General features: G+C 38.8%; 1 protein-coding gene across 3 annotated transcripts in view; it reads right to left on the minus strand.

Annotated features, from left to right (window-relative positions):
• Window positions 1-2,677, minus strand: part of LRRC28 (leucine rich repeat containing 28) — a 152,215-nt gene extending 149,538 nt beyond the window's left edge. For 2 of the 3 annotated variants that reach the window (XM_047086716.1, XM_047086714.1), the window contains exon 1: window positions 2,592-2,674. The gene's annotated coding sequence lies outside the window, so the exon portion shown is untranslated. Of the gene's footprint in view, window positions 1-480; window positions 585-2,591 lie in introns of all 3 variants that reach the window. The other variant, XM_047086715.1, reaches the window with a different exon arrangement.
• Between the last annotated feature and the right edge of the window lie 19,382 nt (window positions 2,678-22,059).

The following is a 22,059-nucleotide window of genomic DNA, read 5'->3' on the forward strand; positions in this document are numbered from 1 at the left end:
GAACTCCCTAACTGAAAGTGCCTTTCAAAGAAAAAAATTTTTTTTCTTAAGAAAAACTATTTTCACTGGGTCTTAACACAAAGTTAGTGCAAAATGCAGTAACATAAGCCTTCCATTAGCAGAGTTTTGTAACTTTTTTGGTAATTTTCTATTATTTCCAAACTCCCAATCTAGTATGAAACTAGATTATTTCCAACTAAATTATTTCCAAACTCCTATCTAGTATGAAAGCACTTGCCATTTCATCTAAAAGGGCAGACAATGTGGAATATTCAATAATATCCCTGGTGCAACATAAGAATTCAAAACCTTCCCATACTGATTCTACCTACACACTTAACCTGTTTTTATGACACATATGTCACTTTGAACAACATATTCCATCTTTCTACATCTTAATTCTCTGACCTGCAAAGCAGAAGGGAACTAAACCAGAATCGATTCTGTGTCGAAAGAGAAGTTTGCCGGGTTATTACTCACTGAAGTAGTAAACTGGAAGCAGGTTAGATGGCTCACAAGGGCTGCAAACTTAACACATTTTGCTTTTCATCAGCAATCCGAATTCTCCCCAGTGTTTTTCATCCCTTAAATGGAAAGCTTTAAGTCATGAGTGGGTCCATCCTGCCATTCACCTGGTACCTCCAATTTATCTTAAGGCCAGTGGTTTCCATCTCCGAAATACATCTCAAGTCCATCCACATCTCTCCACCAGCCAAAACCAAAAACCACTCTCATCTCCGGCCAGAGCCATGAGTATTACTGGTGTCCACTCTAGATACTTTCTAACACATTAACCACTTAGCAGTGGACCTTTAAAAATGTAAATCCCATGGTCCCTTCTCAGGGAAACTCACTCCCTAGTGCACACATATCAACTAAACACAGCCTTCAAACGTTTGTAAGAAAATCAAGCTCTTACCAAGCATTGAGGGCTCCTCACAATCTGGCCCCCCCTCCCACCTCGCTTCTCCAGCCTTATCTGGAGATAAGATATACCCTTCCCTGGCTTCTCACCAAGCTCCTGGGCTTTTCTAGTCCTTTTTTCCTAGTCTCTTGGAAGAGTCCAACTCTTCACACCAGTTGCTACCTCTCCTCTTAGCCTGGAAAGCACTGTCCCATCAACCTTTGGGTTTCAAAGTAAAAATCACTCTTCTCCTGTTATTTTTTTTTTTTTTTTATGGAGGCCTCCTCATGATCTGGAATCTAAATATTTACTGGTGTATCTATTGTCAATCTAGCCAACCGACTGGAAGCTCCTGAGAGCAGACATCTTGCTCTTTCTTCACTCTTGTATACCCGCCTGGACACAATATCTAGCACAAAGCAGGTGCCCTCAAACGGCTGATCAGTGGATGAAAGTAGAACATGTAATACTGCAAGGTAGGTTTTTTTTCACTTTCTAATCTTTGGTCATCTTGTAGATACTACATCCTAAATGCTTGCTAAGTACCATAAAGATCCCTAATCCATACAACTACGCATTGCAATAGACATTATTTAGCCTGTTTTATACATAAGGAAACTGAGTTTCTCAGAGAGTAATAACTTGCCAGAATTCCAACCCAGGTGGACTGACTCCAAAGTCTGTGCACTGCCTTACAATATAGCCTTTCAGGCACTTCAGTGTTCAATGGAGCCTGTTTCTTCCATATTATTAAATTTAAGTAGTAGCCAACGCTTATACGAATGTGAGACTACAAAGCAAAACTACACCCAAAATCCACACTCACCGATGAAGATCCAATAAGAGAATTCAGTGTACCCTAATTGCTTTCCTTCTGAATCCTGAAGGCTGGGATTGGGCTGCCTTTAAAACATCATTTCACCCTGCTAAAATACATCTGGCTACAAAGGCAGTGTGGGAGATAAAATCTACATAAATGAAATCTGAAAGGTGCCAATAAAAATGCTAATGGTTTTCCAAAACGCATTCATTGGCAAGATACAGCCTTTACCAAGATGGTTAATTTCTTCCACAAATTCCCTTCACTACCTCTTAATCTACTAACGATAAATGGGACACTTAATAATATTAACGGTATGCCAAGTGTACCTCCACAAATTTTCTGACATGTAAACACCAACCCACTTTATTATTGTTTAAAACAAGTAAACAAATCCTTCCACCTTAAGAAAATCCACACATGTTAAGCAGGTGTGTGTAAAACGAGACCCTCAGACTGACTTCCGTATTTAATTCAGTAGAATACCCACTCCAATTTTCTAATACTGGAAATTAGAGAATTAAAAATTGTATATTAAAAGCATTTGTAAAAGACTGTTTTCCCAGTAAGTCTTGGGCAAAACACCTGCCGCTTTGCCCGAGTTAACCAAACACTAAGGTCGTTACAGTTTGGAAGCAGCGAGCTCAGTGGCAGGGATTTCACAGACCCGATATCGGAATTCTGCAGCCACAGAGGGCGGGGAGGGCCCGGCAGCTATGGCGACCCGAGGCCGGACGGGCCCGCTCGGGCCAGGGACCACTCGCCGCTGCCCGGACGCTTCTGCCGGACCCAGCGTGCTGGCCGGGGAGCCGGGCCAGGGGGCCCTGGGCACGCGAGCCACCCGAAGCAACAGACGGCCGCACTCACCTCGGCGCCGGCGGAGCCAGCGCTCCGGGCGCAGGCGGCGCTGGACTGCCAACCGAGGGTCGGAGAGAGGGGCGGGGCGCCGACGGCAGTGGGCGGGGCGAGGCGAGGACGGCGGGGGGCGGGGCGGGGCGGAACCCGAGCTCCTGAGAGTTGGGAGGGAAGACGGAACATCGCGATAATTCTCCCCTGTTCTCGCGGTTGCAAAACATCTTGGACGAGATGTTCGTTTTTCAAGCGCTGTGCCTATTGGCCAAAAGCTCGGCTTCCTCCAGCCTGGCCTCGCCCGTAGCTTAACTTAGACTTCCGGCTCCGGCTGGAGTTTTGCTGTGCTGAGAGCACTTTTTCCCTTTACTCGTTGAGGGGGGCAACTTAGCCCTTTCCAGCCTAGGGACTTGCCAATAACTGATTTGTTCTTTCATTCATACATTCATTCAGGGACTCGTGCACTTATTCATTGTATACATTGAGGAATTACAACAGTAGTAACACCGAGCGCTTATTGTGTACCAGGCAGCGTTCTAAGAGCTGTGCACAATCCCTTAAACCCTCACAGCAGTCTCATGACACAGGTACTAGTATCATACTCGTTTAACGAATGAAAATCTGATGTCTGGAAGGTTTATGTAATATGGCCAAGGTTAGTTATCAAGAGGTGAGCCTAAGCATGGGATTTAAGGGCTCACTGTGCGCGCTGACAGGTTCGTTCCAAAGATGAGGTGGGTAACCTAGTCTCTGCTCTTGAAATACCTAAAGTCTATTGTGTGAAACGGTTGCTAAAAGGGACACTAACAGCTTAGTAAATTAAATATTATGGCAGTTCCTAGAATGACTGAGTAGGCCGTCAATAAATAGTTCTTTAAAATGAGAATTCCTATGTCCGCGGAAAGATAACATCAAAGGAAGAAAGCATTATGCTAGTAAAAATAAAAATAATAATAGTAACAATAATAATTCTAAACATTGCTAAGGAACATTTTAAAAACATTTATTTTTTAAATATGATGTTTGTTAACATGGCAACTTTCTGAAATGAAGGGTTTTTTAAACTTCCTCTCATGAATCTGCTGTCATTCATTGTTCTTTGAAAAGCTTGATGTTGATTAATTTATTAGCGATTCATTGCCAGGCAACCTTGATTTTATAACTAGTTTCCTGTTGGTTTATTTAATTACTGTTAGAGATGAATAATCTCTAAAGCAAAGTTATACTAAATGAAAGTAACATTTATTCCAAGACGAGGTATGAGTTATAATGAAATACTTACCAATTACCTATTTATTAAACCTGGCCGTCAGAAGTTCCGGAACTATGTGGCATGGTGAATGTCATGTACTTCTAAGAACTTTGATATAAATACTTAGATACCTAAGAATTCTTAGATACCTAAGAATTTGTAGTACTTAGGAACTTTTTGGTGGACTTAAAACGAGGAAACCTAGTTTATGTAAAAACAAAAATACTTAGGTTATTAAGAATCAACCTAAATAAAAAGACTTGCTCCTAATACTGGAAAGTGACTCCAAAAATGATTAACAATAGGTCTTTTTAAAAGTAATCAATGTTAGCCACTTAGTTTTCATTTCTTAAAAACAAAAGAAATATTTTAATGCATTAATTTAACATTCAATTTTTTTAAATAAAATTTTTAAGTTTATTTTGAGAGAGAATGAGCTGGGGAGAGGCAGAGAGGAGGTGGGGGACAGAGGATCTGAAGCAGTTTCTGTGCTGACAGCAGAGAGCCACAGCATGGCTGGAACTCAGGAACTGAGCCCCAGTCAGATGCTTAACAGACTGAGCAACCTGGGCATCCCTAACATCTGATTTTTGTTTTTGTTTTTTTCCATATATATAAGTATAATTTATTGTCAAGTTAGCTAATGTACAGTGTATACAGTGTGCTCTTGGTTTTGGGGGTAGATTCCCATGAATCATCACATAAACAGCCAGTACTCATTCCAGCAAGTGCCCTCCTCAATGCCCATCACCCATTTCTCCCCTCCCCTGCCCTCTCCTATTAACCCTCAGTTTGTTCTCTGTGTTTAAGAGTCTCTTATGGTTTGCCTCCCTCTGTTTGAAACTATTTTTTCCCCTTCCCTTCCTCCATGGTCTTCTGTTAAGTTTCTGTGAAAACATATGATACCTGTCTTTCTCTGTCTTATTTCACTTAGCATAATACCCTCCCATTCCATCCACGTTGTAACATCCTATTTTTGATCATAAATAATGAATTATCTTTAAATAACTTCTACAGCCCTGAAATTGCTATAAAAACAGCCAAGGGATTCTGTGCCAGAATGTCAATTTGAATGTGTATCGATTTTCACAAAACACTCAAAATTCCTTAATCTGGCAATTTGGCAATCTTTGACAAACTTTAACATCAAAAGGCAGCAATACCACTTTAAGAAAATTCCAAGAAAAAGAAAACCCCATTTTAAAATTCCCACCTCTGGCCCTCCGGGATTGGGTTGCAAACTTCCACAAAATACTCTCTTCCACTCCCTATTGGTGCATGCTCTATCATTCATTGTTCGCCTGGAGTTTTGTGAGGTACCAGGTTGCTTTACGGGAAAAGACTGCTATAATTTAGTCTGCAACTGCCCTGCTTTAGACTTTTTCATGGTGATTAATTTGTACAAAGAATCACCAAACTCATACAGCGGGAACCAAACTGGCAAATCAGGCTGCGGAGACAACTGTGTAATTCGCTCGAAAAAGAAACAGAGATCCTCTCCTGCGTACTGGGTAAATTGACAAAGGATTTTACGACACAGAGATTTGAGAGTTAAAGAAACTTTTCCGGTTTTTCGATAGTTTTAAAGGAGTAAGCGTCAAAGGAGAACCAGATAAAATACAGGCACAATCGTGGCAGGAAAAGGAGTTTTTAGAAGCTGTTTTTAGGGTGAGATTGGAAGAATGTTATTTCCAAATAATCATTGAATTTTTGAATGGTAAAGGGAACAAGGGAAAAGAAAAAGATTAATTATAGATTATTGTATTTCCTAAACTGCTGTGATTTATTGTTGTTTAATATGGATTTAGAGGGACACTTAGTAATATTATTGTAATATTATTGTAATACAATAATTGTATTATTGTAATTGTAATCAAAATATAAGAGAAAATTAGAATCCGCTTTGGATCCAAAATTTCTGTATATTTGTAGATTGGGTAATTCAGAGACAAATCTGCTAATGACCCAGGAAAACATAGTGTTGTTATATGTACCAGAATCAATGGGTAATTAATATAAGGATAAATTCTCAAAAAAGAAACCCAACATTTGTATTTTCAAAATGATATTTTCATTAAAATTATGAGGGACACCTGGGTGGCTCAGTCGGTTGAGCCGCCGACTTAGGCTCAGGTCTATGATCTCACGATTCGTGGGTTCGAGCCCTCCATCGGGCTGTATGCTAACAGCTCAGAGCCTGGAGCCTGCTTCAGATTCTGTGTCTCCCTCTCTCTCTGCCCCTCCCATGCTCACACTCTGTGTCTCTCTCTCTCTCTCTCTCTCAAAATAAATAAACATTAAAAAAAAATTAAAACATGAAAGTTCAGGAAAATATTGATAAGCAAGAATAATTTTTATTTGAAATAGCAATATAATGTATTTTTTAGGATTCAGCCAAATATATAATGCCAAAGTATAGCACCTTAAAGATTCTTCATGTATTAATTCAACTAATAAATATACTTCGTGGCACATCTATATCTACAGAGCATAAATTAGAGTAGGAATGCAATAAATATTTTTTGAATGGCTTCTGTTATAGGGGGATATAAAATAATAAAATAAAGTCTCTCAAAAAACTCATACTCTAGCTGGGAAATGAGGCTTAAAACATCTAAACCAGAACTTCTGGACAGCTCTTGATGCATAGATACCTATTGTAAACCACAGGCACTTCAAGAGTATATATATCAGTGTGACCTGAAACATTCAGAGGGAGCTTCACAACATGCTTAAGACCCAGTTTGGTCCTGAGCAATAGGCGAAATTTCAGTAGATAAAAAAGGAGGGAATTGGCATCCCGGGTACTGGTTGAGTTGTTAGCAAATATGTGCAAGCCTGAAAAATGATGGACTCTGACTGCAGCAGAAGGTTCATTTGGGGACCTGTTTTTTGTGTGTGTTTTTTTAAGCAAAAAAGACCCCCAAAAAGTTGCATAAAGAGTCAAAATTGCAGGAATTAAGGGGTTTGGTCCTTGGTTTTCAGAAGGAGTGAGACCTAATGAGAGTAGTAACTGAAGAAGATAAAACTGATAGCCTAATTTTAGATCGTTCCAAGAACAGAGACTAGGAATTAAAAGGACTTACTACTGTAACTAATGGAGTACAGATTGGTTAGCAGCCTTGTAAGAGACTTTATCCAAATTACTTTACTTTCCTATGGTTGACTAACAAATCTTAATGCATTTCTTTGCATTTTTCTAAAGCGTTGAGCTTATTTTTGGTCTAGTGGTACAAATATGAATTTTACTAGGTGTGGTGGTAGTTGTGCAATTAACACAATTAAAAGGGATCATTGTTCACATTAGATAAGTTCTTATTCCTTTTCCCTAGGATTTAGAACTATTTCTTGGTTCTGTTCAGCTGAATTGAAGAAATTTCAACCAAAGCAAAAACAAAACAAAAAAAAAAACCCTTATGATCGAAGAACACCATGAGAATATGGGAGGTATTCTTACTCAGACCGTAGGCTTTCACCTGACGTGTTTCTCTGAGACAAAACTAAATTCCATACACTCAGTGAGCTGCCACCAGGTACCAGATACTTTCCACAGTGTTGGGCAAACAGGTGAATCAAGGATTAGCTCCCCCGATAAAAAGTAAAGTCCTTCAGAAACACCAAGCTGGATGTTTGTCTCCTGCCTCAACACTTGCTTCAAAGAATCCAAAGCTCATCCATCCTAGTTTTTGTTTTTCTTTTTTCTTTTTTGAGAAAGAAATAGCATGAGGAGGGGAGAGGGGCAGAGGAAGAGAGAGAGAGAATGCCAAGCAGGCTCCACACTCAGCACGGAGCCCAACGTGGGGCTCTATCCCACAACCGTGGGATCATGACCTGAGCCAAAATCAAGAGCAGCAGCGCTCAACTGACTGAGCCTCCCAGGCATCCCCATCCTAAGTTTTTGATCAGTGGTTCTTAGTTAGAGAAGGAGGAATCTCTGGCTGTGGAAAATAGTCTTTGAGACAAGGCCCCCTGCTGCAGATGACCGATGTGGTGGACCAAATTGCGCTCACCAAATTTACGCCAATATCTCATTACTCCCCTGTATATCCTAGCCCTCTTTGCAGTTCAGGGAAGAATGAAATGTTAGCACTCGTGACCTGTGTCACTTCTGGCCAATAGCGGTGAAAAGCTCATCCACAGTTTTCCAATCTCCCGGTGTGCCGTGACGCCTGTTAGTTAAAGCTTGGTCAGCTTGGATCTCTAAGTGACTTTGTGGATCATACATTCCACTCCCCACCCCCTACTCTGAAACCAAATGAGTGGATAGCATGGAGGAGCTAATGTTACCTCATTTTAGCCTATCCAGTCGTGTCCGCCTGTTAGCAGGTTTTCCCCTTGGGACATTGGCATTTCATTTAAGTTTTTTGTTTGTTTGTTTGTTTTTTAATTTGAGAGGGAGAGAACATGTGAGTGGGGTAGAGGAGCAGAGGGAAAGAGAGAATCTTAAACAGGCTCCACACTCAGCACGGAGCCTTACACGGACTCCATCCCACAACCCTGGGATCACCAGCTGAGCCGATATCAAGAGTCAGAAGCTCAACTGACTGAGCCGCCCAGGTGCCCCTAAGTTTTCTTCAGTGAAAAAAGAACCTCCATAGGGGCACCTGGGTGGCTTAGTCGGTTAAGCATCCGACCTCGGCTCAGGTCATGATCTCGGGGGTCTGTGAGTTCCAGCCCCGAGTCAGGCTCCATGCTGACAGAGCCTGCTTCAGATTCTGTCTCCCTCTCTCTCTGCCCCTCCCCCACTCACGCCCTGTCTCTCTTTTTCTCAAAAATAAATAAACATTAAAAAAAAATTTTTTTTGAAGAATTTCCATAATTAACTGAGTTTCAGGTATCAGGTGTTTGGAGAGAGAACTCACATCATGAAGATGGTTTTTCTATTTTTTATTTTTTGCTTCTAAAAATTATTTTATCAGATTGGACAGTTTCAGATAACAATATCTTGCCATAAGACAGTAAACTGATTTGCAATTTCTAATAAATGATCTAACATTAATTTCTGCACTAACATTCAAATCACAAAAAGAAAATCCTGCCAAACATTTCAAAGATAAATGTAAAATGTGCATCTGTGTGCATATTATAAAAAGAAAAATATAGGTTTAAGATATCTGCCTTTCATGACTAACATTAAAAAAAAAGGATTTTAAGAAAAGCATCAGACTTGCATGTTTTCTCTTTCTTCAATAAAGTTTTCTTTTTTTCCTTTTTTTTTTTTTATAATTTATTGTCAAATTGGTTTCTATACAACACCCAGTGCTCATCCCAACAGGTGCATTCCTTAATGCCCATCACCCATTTTCCCCTCTCCCCCACCCCCTCAGTTTGTTCTCAGTATTTAAGAGTCTCTTATGGTTTGCCTCCTTCCCTCTCTGTAACTCTTTTTTCTCCTCCTTCCCCTCCCCCCTGGTCTTCTGTTAAGTTTCTCAAGATCAACATATGAGTGACAACATATGGTATCTGTCTTTCTCTGCCTGTCTTATTTCACTTAGCATAACACTCTCCAGTTCCATCCACGTTGCTACAAAGGGCCAGATTTCATTCTTTCTCATTGCCAAGTAGTATTCCATTGTATATATAAACCACATCTTCTTTATCCATTCATCAGTTGATGGACATTTAGGCTCTTTCCATAATTTGGCTATTGTTGAAAGTGCTGCTATAAACATGGGGGTACAAGTGCCCCTATGCATCAGCACTCCTGTATCCCTTGGGGAAATTCCTAGCGCTATTGGTGGTCATAGGGTAGATCTATTTTTAATTTTTTGAGGGACCTCCACACTGTCTTCCAGAGCGGCTGCACCAGTTTGCATTCCCACCAACAGTGCAAGAGGATTCCTGTTTCTCCACATCCTCACCAGCATCTATAGTCTCCTAATTTGTTCATTTTAGCTGCTCTGACCGGCATAAGGTGGTATCTCAGTGTGGTTTTGATTTTTATTTCCCTGATGAGGAGTGACGTTGAGCATCTTTTCATGTGCCTGTTGGCCATCTGGATGTCTTCTTTAGAAATCTCTGTTCATGTCTTCTGCCCATTTCTTCCCTGGATTATTTGTTTTTCGGGTGTGGAGTTTGGTGAGTTCTTTATAGATCTTGAATACTAGCCCTTTGTCCGATATATCATTTGCAAATATCTTTTCCCATTCCGTCCGTTGCCTTTTAGTTTTGTTGATTGTTTCCTCTGCAGTGCAGAAGCTTTTTATCTTCATGAGGTCCCAATAGTTTATTTTTTCTTTTAATCCACTTGCCTTTGGAGATGTGTCAAGTAAGAAATTGCCACGGCTGAGGTCAGACAGGTTTTTTCCTGCTTTCTCCTCTAGGGTTTTGATGGTTTCCTGTCTCACATCCAGGTCCTTCATCCATTTTGAATTTATTTTTGTGTATGGTGTAAGAAAGCGGTCTAGTTTCATTCTTCTGCATGTTGCTGTCCAGTTCTCCCAGCACTATTTGTTAAAGAGACTGTCTTTTTTCCATTGGATATTCTTCCCTGCTTTGTCAAAGATTAGTTGGCCATACTTTTGTGGGTCCAATTCTGGAGTCTCTATTCTATTCCATTGGTCTGTGTATCTGTTTTTGTGCCAATACCATACTGTCTTGATGATTACAGCTTTGTAGTAGAGGCTAAAGTCTGGGATTGTGATGTCTCCTGCTTTGGTTTTCTTCTTCAATATTACTTTGGCTATCCGCGGTCTTTTGTGATTCCATACAAATTTTAGGATTGCTTGTTCTAGCTTCGAGAAGAATGCTGGTACAATTTTGATTGGGATTGCGTTGAATGTGTAGATTGCTTTGGGTAGTACTGACGTTTTAACAATATTTATTCTTCCAATCCATGGGTATGGAATGTTTTTCCATTTCTTTGTATTTTTCATGAAGATGGTTTAATTGTTCATCCAGTAAACATTTCTTGAGGCCTACTAGGTGCCAGGAACTAATGCATATGATCTATGTATTCATAGAACCATAGCATTAATTTAGGGTTGGTTTTCAAGATTTGGGAGTCTCTGCCACATTGTTTTGAGAATTAGGGCTGTCCAATCTTAGGAAAGTCCTGTAGTCATAGATATTTAAAAGCCAGAATTACACATAAAAGTGCATTGTTTATTCAGGTTTATAGCTACATATAAACCTGTTTATTCAGGTTTATAGCTATTTTTAATGGCTTTAGTGAAGTGTTATTTACATGTCATAAAATTCACTTATCTTAAGGATACAACTCAGTTATTTTTTAGCAAATTTAGAGTTGTGCAAGTATTAATCACATTGGAATTCTAGAAAATTCCATCACTTTAAAAAGAACCTTATGCCCATTTGCAGGCACTTCCCACTCCTACCCCAGGCTAGGCAATCACTGATAAACTTTGTTTCTATAGGTTTGCCTTGTCTGGTATCATACTGTATGTGGTCTTTTGCATCTGGCTATAGCACAACGTTTTTGAAGTTTATCTATGTTATAGCACGTATCAGTATTCCATTCCTTTTTTATTGCCAAATAATATTCCATCATATGGACAATACCACATTTTGTTTATCCATTCACCAGTTGATGAACATTTGGATTGATTTCAGTTTTTAGCTATTGTAAATAATGCTGCTATGAAGATGTGTACAGGTTTTTGTGTGAACAGGTGTTTTTGGCCTCTTGAGTATATACCTATGCACAGAATTGCTGGTTTATGTGGTAATTCTATGTTTAACTTTATGAGGAATTACTCAACTGCTTTGTAAAGTAAATGCACAATTTTACTTTCTGCCAGTGATTTACGAGAAGTCCAATTTTTCTACACCCTCTCCAAAGCTTCTTATTGTCTGTCTCTTTGATTATAGTAATTCTGGTGGGTGTGAAGTGATTCTCATTGTAGTTTGGATTTTCACTTTCCAATGAGTAGTGATTTTGATTTTTTGCTTATTGGTCATTCATATATCTTCTTTGGTAAATTGTCTTTTCAAATATATTTTAAATGTTTTTATTTATTTTTGAGAGAGAGAGAGAGAGAGAGAGAGAGAGAGAGAGAGAGAGAGAAAGAGAGAGGGAGAGAGCACGCATGTGGAGGAGGGGCAGAGAAAGAGGGGGACAGAGGATCCAAAACAGGCTCTGCACTGACAGCAGAGAGCCCAATGCAGGGCTTGAACTCACAAATTGCAAGCTCATGACCAGAGCAGAAGTCAGATGCTTGACCAACTGTGCCACCCAGGCACCCCATGTCTTTTCATACATTTTGCCTATTTTTTCTTGGGTTATTTGTCTTATTACCGAGTTGTGTTTATTATTTTTGGGGGGTTGAAGTTCATTATCAAATATGTGATATATCTACAAGTGTTTGGAAACATATTTGCAAATATATTCTCCTATTTTGTGAGTTGTCTTTTAACTTTCATTATGGTGTCTTTTGAAGCAACAAAAATTTTTAATTTTCATGAAGTCCAATTTATCTATTTTTTTCTTTTATCTATTGTGCCTTTGTCATTGTACATAAGAAATCTTTGTCTAACCCAAGCTTATACATAGCCCTATGTTTCCTAAGAGTTTTCCAGTTTTAGCTCTTACTTTTATGCCTTTGACCCAGTTGGAGTTAATTTTTGTATATGGTGTGAGGTAGAGCTCCAGTTTCTTTCTTTTACATGTCCCTATCCAGTTGTTCTAGCATCATTTGTGAAAAGGACTATTATTTGTGCCTTGAATTACCTTGGTACTCTTGTCAAAAAATAATTGACCAGGGTGCCTGGGTGCCTCAGTTGGCTAAGCATCCAACTTTTGATTTTGGCTCAGGTCATGATCTCACAGTTTGTGAGATCAAGCCCCACATTAGGCTTTGTGCTTACAGTGTGGAGCCTGCTTGGGATTCTCTCTCCCTCTCTCTCTGCCCTTCCCTCACTTGCATGAGTGCTTTCTCTTTCTCTCTCTCAAAATAAATAAATAAACTTTAAAATAATAGTAATAATAATAATGATGATAATAATTGACCTTAAGTGTAAGGGTTTATTTCTGGACTCTCAATTCTATTCCATTAATCTACATGTCAGTCCTTATGCCAGTACCACTTGCTTTGATTACTGTAGCTTTTTAGGAAGTTCTTAAAATGGAAGTGTGAATCCTCCAACTTTGTTCTATTTTGGATTGTTTTAACTATTCTAGGTCTCTTGCATTTCCATGTGAATTTAAGGTCAAATTATACTCTCACAAAAAAAGGCAGTTGAAATTTTGATAGGGGTTACATAAAATTTATGGATCAACTTGGAGGGTATTGCTATCTTAATAATATGAAGGCTTCTAATCCATGAACATGGAATATATCTCATTTATTTAGGTCTCCTTTGACTTCTTTCAGCAATGTTGCATAATTTTCAGTGTACAAGTTTTGTACTTCTTTTGTTAAATATATTCCTAAGTACTTTATTCTTTTTGATGCTATTGTGAGTGGAAATGTTACCTTAATTTCATCTTCAGATTGATAGATATGTAATTTTTGTTTATTTTGTATCCTCTGATATTGCTGAAATTGTTTAATAGTTTTAGTAGGATTTTGTTATTGTTTTTGTTTTGTTTGGGTGTGTGTGTGTATCTCCCTTAGAATTGTCTCCATATAGGATCATGTCACCTGATAATAAAATTTTATTTCTTCCTTTCTAATCTTCATGCCTTTTATTTCTTTTTCTTGCTTTATTGCACTGGTTAGAATATCCACTACAGTCTTGAATACAAGTGGTGACAGCAAACATCCTTGCCTTGTTTCCAATCTTACAAGAGAATTATTCAAACATTCACCATTAAGTGTGATGTTAGCATTAGGGTTATTTTTAGTTTTTATTAGCCCTTTATCAGGTTAAGGAAGTTTTATCCTAAGTAGATGTTGGATTTTACCAAGTGTGTTTTTTTTTTCTGCATTTATTAAAATGATCATGTAGATTTTGTCTTCTATTCTATTAATGTGGTGTATTACATTAATGATTTCAGGTGTTAAACCAAATTTACATTCCAGGAATGAAGCCCCCTTGGTCATAATGTATAATCTTTTTTATATGTTGCTGGATTTGGTTTTCTTTTTTTTTTTTTAAGTTTATTTATTTATTTTGAGAATGACAGAGAGCACAAACAGGCAGGCACAGAGAGAGAGGGAGAGAGAAAGAATCCCAAGCAGGCTCCACACTGTCAGCGTGGAGCCCAACTTAGGGCTCAAACCTGAGCAAAACCAAGAATCGGATGCTCAACCAACTGAGCCACACCCAGGCCCCCTATATTTGTTTTTCTCATATTTTGTTGAAGACTTTTTGTGTTCACAATCATCAAGGGTATTGGTTGTTTTCTTATTGTTTTCTTATTATGTCTTCATCTGGCTTTGGTATCAGGATAATATTGACCTCATAGAATGAGTTGTAAGGGATTCCCTCCTCTATTTTCTGATAGAATTTTCAAAAGATTCATATTACTTCTTTAAAGGTTTATTAGGATTTGCCACTGGAGCCATCTAGGTCTGGGCTTAGCTTTGTGTAAATGTGTTTGGGTTTTTTGTTTGTTTGCTTTTGTTTTGTTTTGTTTTGTTTTGTTTTGTTTTGTTTTGTTTTGTTTTAGAGAAAGGGAGAGAGAGAATCTCAAGCAGGCTCCACACTCAACATGGAAACCAATAAGGGGCTGCATCCCACGACTCTGGGATCATGACCTGAGCCAAAATGAAGATTCAGACACTCAATCGACTAAGCCACCCAAGTGCCCTGCTTTGTGTAAATATTTTAAATTACTAATATAATTTATTTACTTGTTATAGTTCTATTCAGATTTTTTATTTCCTTTTTATACAGTTTGGGTATTTTATATCCTTCTAGGATGTTTTCCCATCTCAGTTTTTTGATGCCCCAGCTTACATAGGGGCAAGGTTGCATTTTAACTAGTAGACTCTCATACAGTCATAATGGTTGTTATTTTCCAGGAGCCATGCCCTGGGAGCTCCTGCCCCTCCCTCAAGTTTCCCTACATCTCCCCACAAGTCAGCACCCAAAGGTTAACACCTGTAACAGCAGGGGACCTTCTGAACCTAGCTCCAGCATAGTTTCCATCTATACAGATTGGTTGGTCCTCCTGCTATACCAGTTATTAAGTTTTTGAACATCACCTCTTGGAAGTGGAAGACTGAGACCCCACTTCAGACCTCTTCTTCCTCATATTTGGATCTGGGGCTGATCATATACTTCAGCATTCTACTGGGCATGTCTGGCAAAAAGAATAGCATCAATTGATTGGGTATGTCTGACCGGCAGTTGTAGGTACTGATTGAGAGGCCTGGGAAGCTTCACCCAAGGCTGAAAGGGAGAGGGTGGTGGGTGGGGCCTGGGCTGATATCTAATGAAAATTTAAACCCCAGCTATGGCTATTTCAAAGAAAAGAAAAGTGGCTGATGATAAGCATGTAGCTCCAAGTAAGTGAACTGAAGAGTCTGTCTTTGTGCTAAAAATGTTCCTACATGATGCAAGGCACATTGAAATGGACACGTATTTAAAGTGGGGTCATGGATTCAAATGTTTCCAGAAGCCAGGCTGGCTAATTGCTTCAGAGGTGCACATTTTGGTATTTAAACATCTCTGAAATTGGAATGCGTGTTACAATTGATAGCAAGTCTTAGTTTAACAACAGTGTTGTTGTTTTTCTTAGTGATTATAAAATAGTAGTATATCTTATAATCTTGTTTAAGTGATGGTTTAGATTAGATTCATTGTAGGAAATGAGTGGCAAGTGACATGGGCCAGGAAAACCACACCGCTTAATGTCAGCCTTTCACTTTGAAAGAAAGGTATGGTGGAGAGCCTGGGTGGCTCAGTCAGGTAAGTGTCCAGCTTTGGCTCAGGTCATAATCTCAGAGTTCATGAGTTTGGGCCCCACATCAGGCTCTGTGCTGACATCTCAGAGCCTGGAGTCTGTTTCAGATTCTGTCTCCCCCTCTCTCTCTGCCCCTCCCCCACTCCCTCTCTCTCTATCTCTCTCTCTCTCTCTCTCAGAAATAAAAATAAACATTGAAAACAACAAAAAAAGAAAGGTATGGTTACAGAGACTTATTCTTTTAGAATAAGAAGCAACATAGGAATGATGACTGATGACGAATGGAAACTGCTTTGCTGCCTCCATATCCAGGAGCAATAGGGAGTGATGGCACCTGGCACCTTACCTCCAGGACTTCTGCTGTTCATTCCTTGCTGATTGTTGCCTGTGATGACGTCAGCCCAGTGGTGATAGGTGTTCTGAGTTTTCGTAGGAAGCCAGAAATCCAGAAAACTAGATCTTTACATCTATGTGAAACTTCTAATTTTAAAATACTGGCTTAATTGTTTTTTAACTATCTGGCCAAAAAGAAGAAAAGTATGTGCAAGTTAGCTCCAGCCTGGGAGTGCCCGGATAATCTCTGTTTTAAGGATTTAATATTAAGAGGCAGCATTAGACAAACCATGTTTTACAGTCAAGCCAAAAAAGAAAAAAAGAAAAATCAACCCAATGTCAAAGTTTAACATTAGGTTCGAGGCCTGGAATAGCTAATATTACAGAGCATATTACTTACATAGTTTCTAAAATTTCATCTTTGCCTCTTCTAAATAGAAGATAAGAAAATGTGGTTAAATCTGTTGAAGATGTTACATTTCCTGGTTATAAAAACATATTACTTTTTAATTTTTTTTAATGTTTATTCATTTTTGAGAGACAGTGCAAGCAGGGGAGGGGCAGAGAGAGAGGGAGACACAGAATCCGAAACAGGCCCCAGGCTCTGAGCTGTCAACACAGAGCCTGATACAGGGCTAGAACTCATGAACCGTGAAATCATGACCTGAGCCGAAGTTAGACACTTAACTGAGCCACCCAGACGCTCCTTTTACTTTTTAAAATGCAGTCTTAGGTTTCCAAAGCAAGAGCATTTGCTTCCCACTGCTAAAGACTGACTGGTCAATGAAAGTCAGACCAAATTATCAGAAGACCAGGGTCCTGATTCTGCCTGTGTGACATTGGACGAGTAATTTAGCTTCTTTCAGCTTCACTGTCCTCATTTATAAAATAGGGTTAGTCATATCTGCCTCCATACCTTACATCAAAGTGTTATGTGAATATCAATTATTGGTAGTGCCCAAATCACACGAGTAGTTGGGCCAGCACAGACTCTTGAGTCTCAGATTCCCGATCCCAATCTCCTGCTCTTTTTGTAAACTATAACACTTATTGAAGTGATTGGATCATCAGCCAATGGGGTGAACAGATGAGAAAGCTTAAGTCAAGAGGTTATCAGAAAAAAAGTCAGCTACCATCTTGCAATCAGGGATAGCACGGAGTTTCTGTACAGCCGTCTCTGTACAGCCGTCTCTGTACAGTCTCTTTTAGGCAATGTGTAGATGTTGAACCGAAGGATTAGCCTTTCACACTTTGAAGGTCTGCCCAGGAGAGACTTTTGCTGGGATTGACGGGCCTCTGTAGCGTTCTCACATAGCTTTCTCACAGACTGGCCTTCAGCTAGTTTCTTCCCTCATATTTTCATTCTATATTGCTTCATGAAGGAAAGAAAAGTTCCTACTTTTTTTTTTTTTTCTCTCTTGGTGAGAAAGTAAAGCTCTAGTTTGGATTATCAAGTAGTGGCCACACTTTACCCTGGTAGCTATGTCCAGTCTTAACTCCTTCAACACTTATCTCTAGCCATCTCAAATCCTATTTGGATGTAGGCATGGAATAAGTTACCAACTTTTTTAAAAAGGAAAAAATATCATCTTTAAAAAGATGTCACTCAAGAACTAGTGATATATTTCTAACTTCTTTTTTATTTACTTTTTATTTTTTTAATTTTTTTAAAGTAAGCTCCCAACATGGAGCTTGAACTCAAGACCCTGAGATCAAAAGTCACAACGCTCTACTGACTGAGTCACCTAGGTGGTCCAATATATTTCTATTCTAAGTTGGACATTCTTTGTTTAAATTTTTATTTGAATTTAGTTAACATACAGTGCAGTATTGGTTTCAGGAGGAGAATTCAGTGATTCATCACTTACATACAACACCCAGTGCTCATCATAACCAATGCCCCGCTTAGTACCCATCACCCATCTAACCCATCTCCCACCCACCATCATATGTTTATGTTTTGTTTCTTAAATTCCACATATGAATGAAATCATATGTTATTTGTCTTTCTCTAATTGACTTATTTCTCTTAGCATAATACATTCTAGCTCCATCCACATTGCTGGAGATGGCAAAATTTCATTCTTGTTGATGGCTGAGTAATATTCCATTGTATATATATACCACATCTTCTTTATCCATCAGTCAATGGAATTTGGGCTCTCTCCATAGTTTGATTATTGTTGATAACGCTGATATAAACATTGTGGTGTATATACCCCTTTAAATCTATATTTTGTATCCTTTGGGTGAATACCTAATAATACAATTGCTGGATCATAGGGTAGTTCTATTTTTAGTTTTTTGAGGAACCTCCATCCTGTTCTTGAGAGTGGCTGTACCAGTTTTCATTCCCACCAACAGTGCAAGAGGGTTCCCCTTTCTCCGCATCCTTGCCATAAGTTGGACATTCTTATATAAATTTTCTCCCACGGTCTCAAATTCAATCTGTCTGAGACCAAACTGATTGTCTTATCAAAATGACCATTCCCCTTTATCTCATTACTTCTGTCCATGGCATCACTACTTTTAGGTGTCAATAAATTTTCTCTGTAAAGGACCAGATAGTAAATACTTTATTTAGGCTTTGAGAGCAATAAGGTTTCTGTTACAACTACTTATCTCTGCTTTTGTACTACAAAGACCATATGTAAATGAATTAACAATGCTGTGTTCCAATAAAGCTTTACTTACAAAAGCAGTGGATAGTATGTGAACCATGCCATAGTATGCCAATGCCTATCTCGAGTTCCTGGATGAAAATGTCAGAGTCAGTCTTGACTGTCTCCCTTCTTTAATTTTTACATCCAAGCAGTTCTCAAGTTGCAATAATTATTTCTTTCAGTAATTCTTCTTATCCTTCCCTTCACTTCCCTTCTCACTGCTACTGTGCACCTGAATTCATTCTGTACAGTACTCTGATTCGTTCAACCAGCGATAAAGGGCCACACCCACTTATTGAAGAGGTACCAGAATTTCTAGAGGGAAGTTTTAAGAAGCATAGAGAAAATTCTAACTTTATTTTTAGGGAAAGTGCCTATTTTATCAGAATATAAATTATAGCAAGTAAAACCTGATGAAATCTTAGATGGTGGGTCATGGCTAAAAATGGTGGTAAAACATGGCTCAAATCTAGAATTTCCCAAGGTATGCAGTGTTTGCAATTGGTGATGCCTAATGTGATGTTTGGTGGAACACAGACCAACTTTTAAAATATTAATACTTATGTTTTTATTTTAATGTATAGTTTATGGGAAAATATGACATCAAACCCATAATGTCACTGATTATTTATCGGAGTAAAGCTGAAGTATTTAGGTTTTAAAAAGTTGTAGTCCTAAAGAAAAAGTTAATATTGTAGGCAGAATGCAGACATGCTAACAGTCATCAAGATAGTAGCAGACTGGGGCACCTGGGTGGTTCAGTTAGTTGAGCATCCAACTCTCGATTTCATCTCATGGTTCATGAGATTGAGCCCTGTGTCAGGCTCCAAGATGACAGCACTGAGCCTGCTTGGGATTCTCTCTCTCTCTCTCTCTGCCCCTCCCCTGCGCTCTCTCTCTTTCTCTCTAAACAAACAAACAAACAAACAAACATTTTTAGAAAGATGGTAGAAGATTAAAGTTTGAAAATCAGTGGCCACTTTGCCTGCTGTGGTTTCCATTATATTTGCCCACTAATTAACAGATCAGCCTTAGCACTTTGATTTTTCTTTCTTTATAAAACCTTCAGGGGCTCATCACTATTTGTCGAATAAGGTCAATCAAACTCTTGGCGTGCAATCGATGTCTTCTAAACCTGGGTCCAGCCTTTCAGTTTTCCTTTGCCTCCTGGATTCCCGAACAGTGCTCAAAAAGTACCAGTTGCATAAGATTTAATGAGTGTTCCAGAAAAGAGGATTTCATGGTCCAAACAGTTAGGGGAAGTGTTGTGTACTATATCCCTCTGTGGTATATTCTCAAGGAATTATACTACATTAAAGCCTTTGAGAAGACTTCAGGTAATGAAACTTGTTCATGTTTATTGGAGAACCCTTCTTTTGTGCAATCAATATTTGTGTTTACCAATTTACTTGATCATCTTTGTCAATAACCCTCTCTTCTAGATTGTGCATTAATGTCTTGTGCTTCTAGTGTACAAGGGAGATTGGTTTGGAAAATGCTGTCCTATACCGATATCCCCCACCCCCAATGCATACCGGTTAGCTATACTGGTTAGCTGTATACCCATTTTACTTTGCACTTCTGAGCCTTTGCTAATTATTCACTCTACTTGGGGTTGTTCTCTTCTTGTTCTTGAAATCTTCTCAACCAAGCAAGCTGATTTACCGCAACAGTAATGGTTCCCATTCTGAAGTCTTACCACTTCCCCCTCTTCCAGCATTTGTACCACCCAGAATCATGGTAGTTGTGTACCTGATCTTTTTTCCTTCTAGATTTTATGTTTCTCGGAGTTCTTCTTTACCATGTAATGCATTGCTTATAGTAGGAATTCAATAAATATTTGATGAATGATTACAATAGGGTGAAACTTGAAATAACTTATCTGTAGTAAATAATAGAATTGGAATGTGAAGGATCTACATGGGGAGAGTGGTGTATGGGGAAGGATCTCTGGAAGGCTGGTATCTAGATATCTATATATCTGATATGTAGATATATATTAAACAGCTTTATTAATTGACATATAAAAGTACATAATCTCATATCTGGAATTTAAGAAACATAACAGATGAACATAGGGGAAGGGAAGGAAAAATAAGATAAAAACAGAGAGGGAGGCAAACTATAAGAGACTCTTAAATCCAGAGAACACCTGAGGGTTGTGGAGGGCGGGAGATGGGCTAAATGGGTAATGGGCATTAAGGAGGGCACTTGTTGGGATGAGCACTGGATGTTGTATGAATCACTGGGTTCCACTCCTGAAACCAATACTGCATTGTTATGTTAACTAACTTGAATTTAAATAAATAAATTTAAAATAAAATAAGTGTAAAATCTGATAAATTCTGGGTTATGTATATACCCATGAAACTACCACCACAATCAAAGCAATAACATAATTATCACCCCCAAAAGTTTCTTCATGTCTCTTTGTAATCTGTACATCCCCCTCTTCTCTGCATCTCCAATTCAAGACAACTGCTGATCTGCTTTTGATCATTCTACATTGGTTTGCATTTCCTAGAATTTTATATAAAGGGAGGCATATTGTTTGTACTCTCTTCTTCCTGGCTTCTTTCACTCAACATAACTGAACCAATTCATGTGGTAGCATATCTGTTCCTTTTTATTGCTAGTATTACTTCATTATATAGCTATACCACAGTTTGTTTATCCATTTACCAATTGAAGGGCATTTGAGTTGTTTCTTGGTTTTGCTAATTAAAAATAAAACTCTTGGGGAACCTGGGTGGCTTAGTCAGGTAAGCCTCCGACTCTTGATTTCAGCTCAGGTTATGATCTCAGGGTTTGTGAGTTTGAGCCCCACCTCCAGCTCTGTGCTGACAGCACAGTCTGTTTGGAATTCTGTATCCCTCTCTCTCTGCTCTTTCCCCACTCACACTTTCTCTCTGTCAAAAATAAATAAATAGGGGTGCCTGGGCGGTTCAGTCAGTTAAGCGTCCAACTTTGGCTCAGGTCATGATCTCATAGTTTGTGGGTTCGAGCCCCATATCAGGCTCTGTGTTGACAACTCTGTGCCTGGAGCCTGCTTCAGATTCTATATCTCCCTCTCTCTCTGCTCCTCCCTGCTTGCATGCATGCATGCACGTGCTTTCTCTCCCTCTCAAAAATAAACAGTAAAAATTTTTTTTAAAAAAATAAACATTTAAAAAATAAAAAATAGAACTTCTATGAACATTTGTGCATAAGTCCTTATGTGAATGTATGGTTTCTTTTCTCTTATGTTAATATCTAGGACTTAAATGAATCATGCGCTAGGTGTATATTTAGCTTATTAAGAAACTGCCAGATTGTTTTCCAAAGTGATTGCAGCATTTTACATTCCTACCAACAGTGTGTGAGAGTTCCTGTTTCACCTCCTCAACAATGCTTAGTAATCTTTTTAATTTTAGTCGTTCTGATTGT

Source organism: Lynx rufus, unplaced genomic scaffold (genome assembly GCF_022079265.1).
Source record: "Lynx rufus isolate CCGP_SWC_20201006 ecotype Redwood Valley unplaced genomic scaffold, mLynRuf1.p SCAF_21, whole genome shotgun sequence".
NCBI lineage: Eukaryota > Metazoa > Chordata > Mammalia > Carnivora > Felidae > Lynx > Lynx rufus.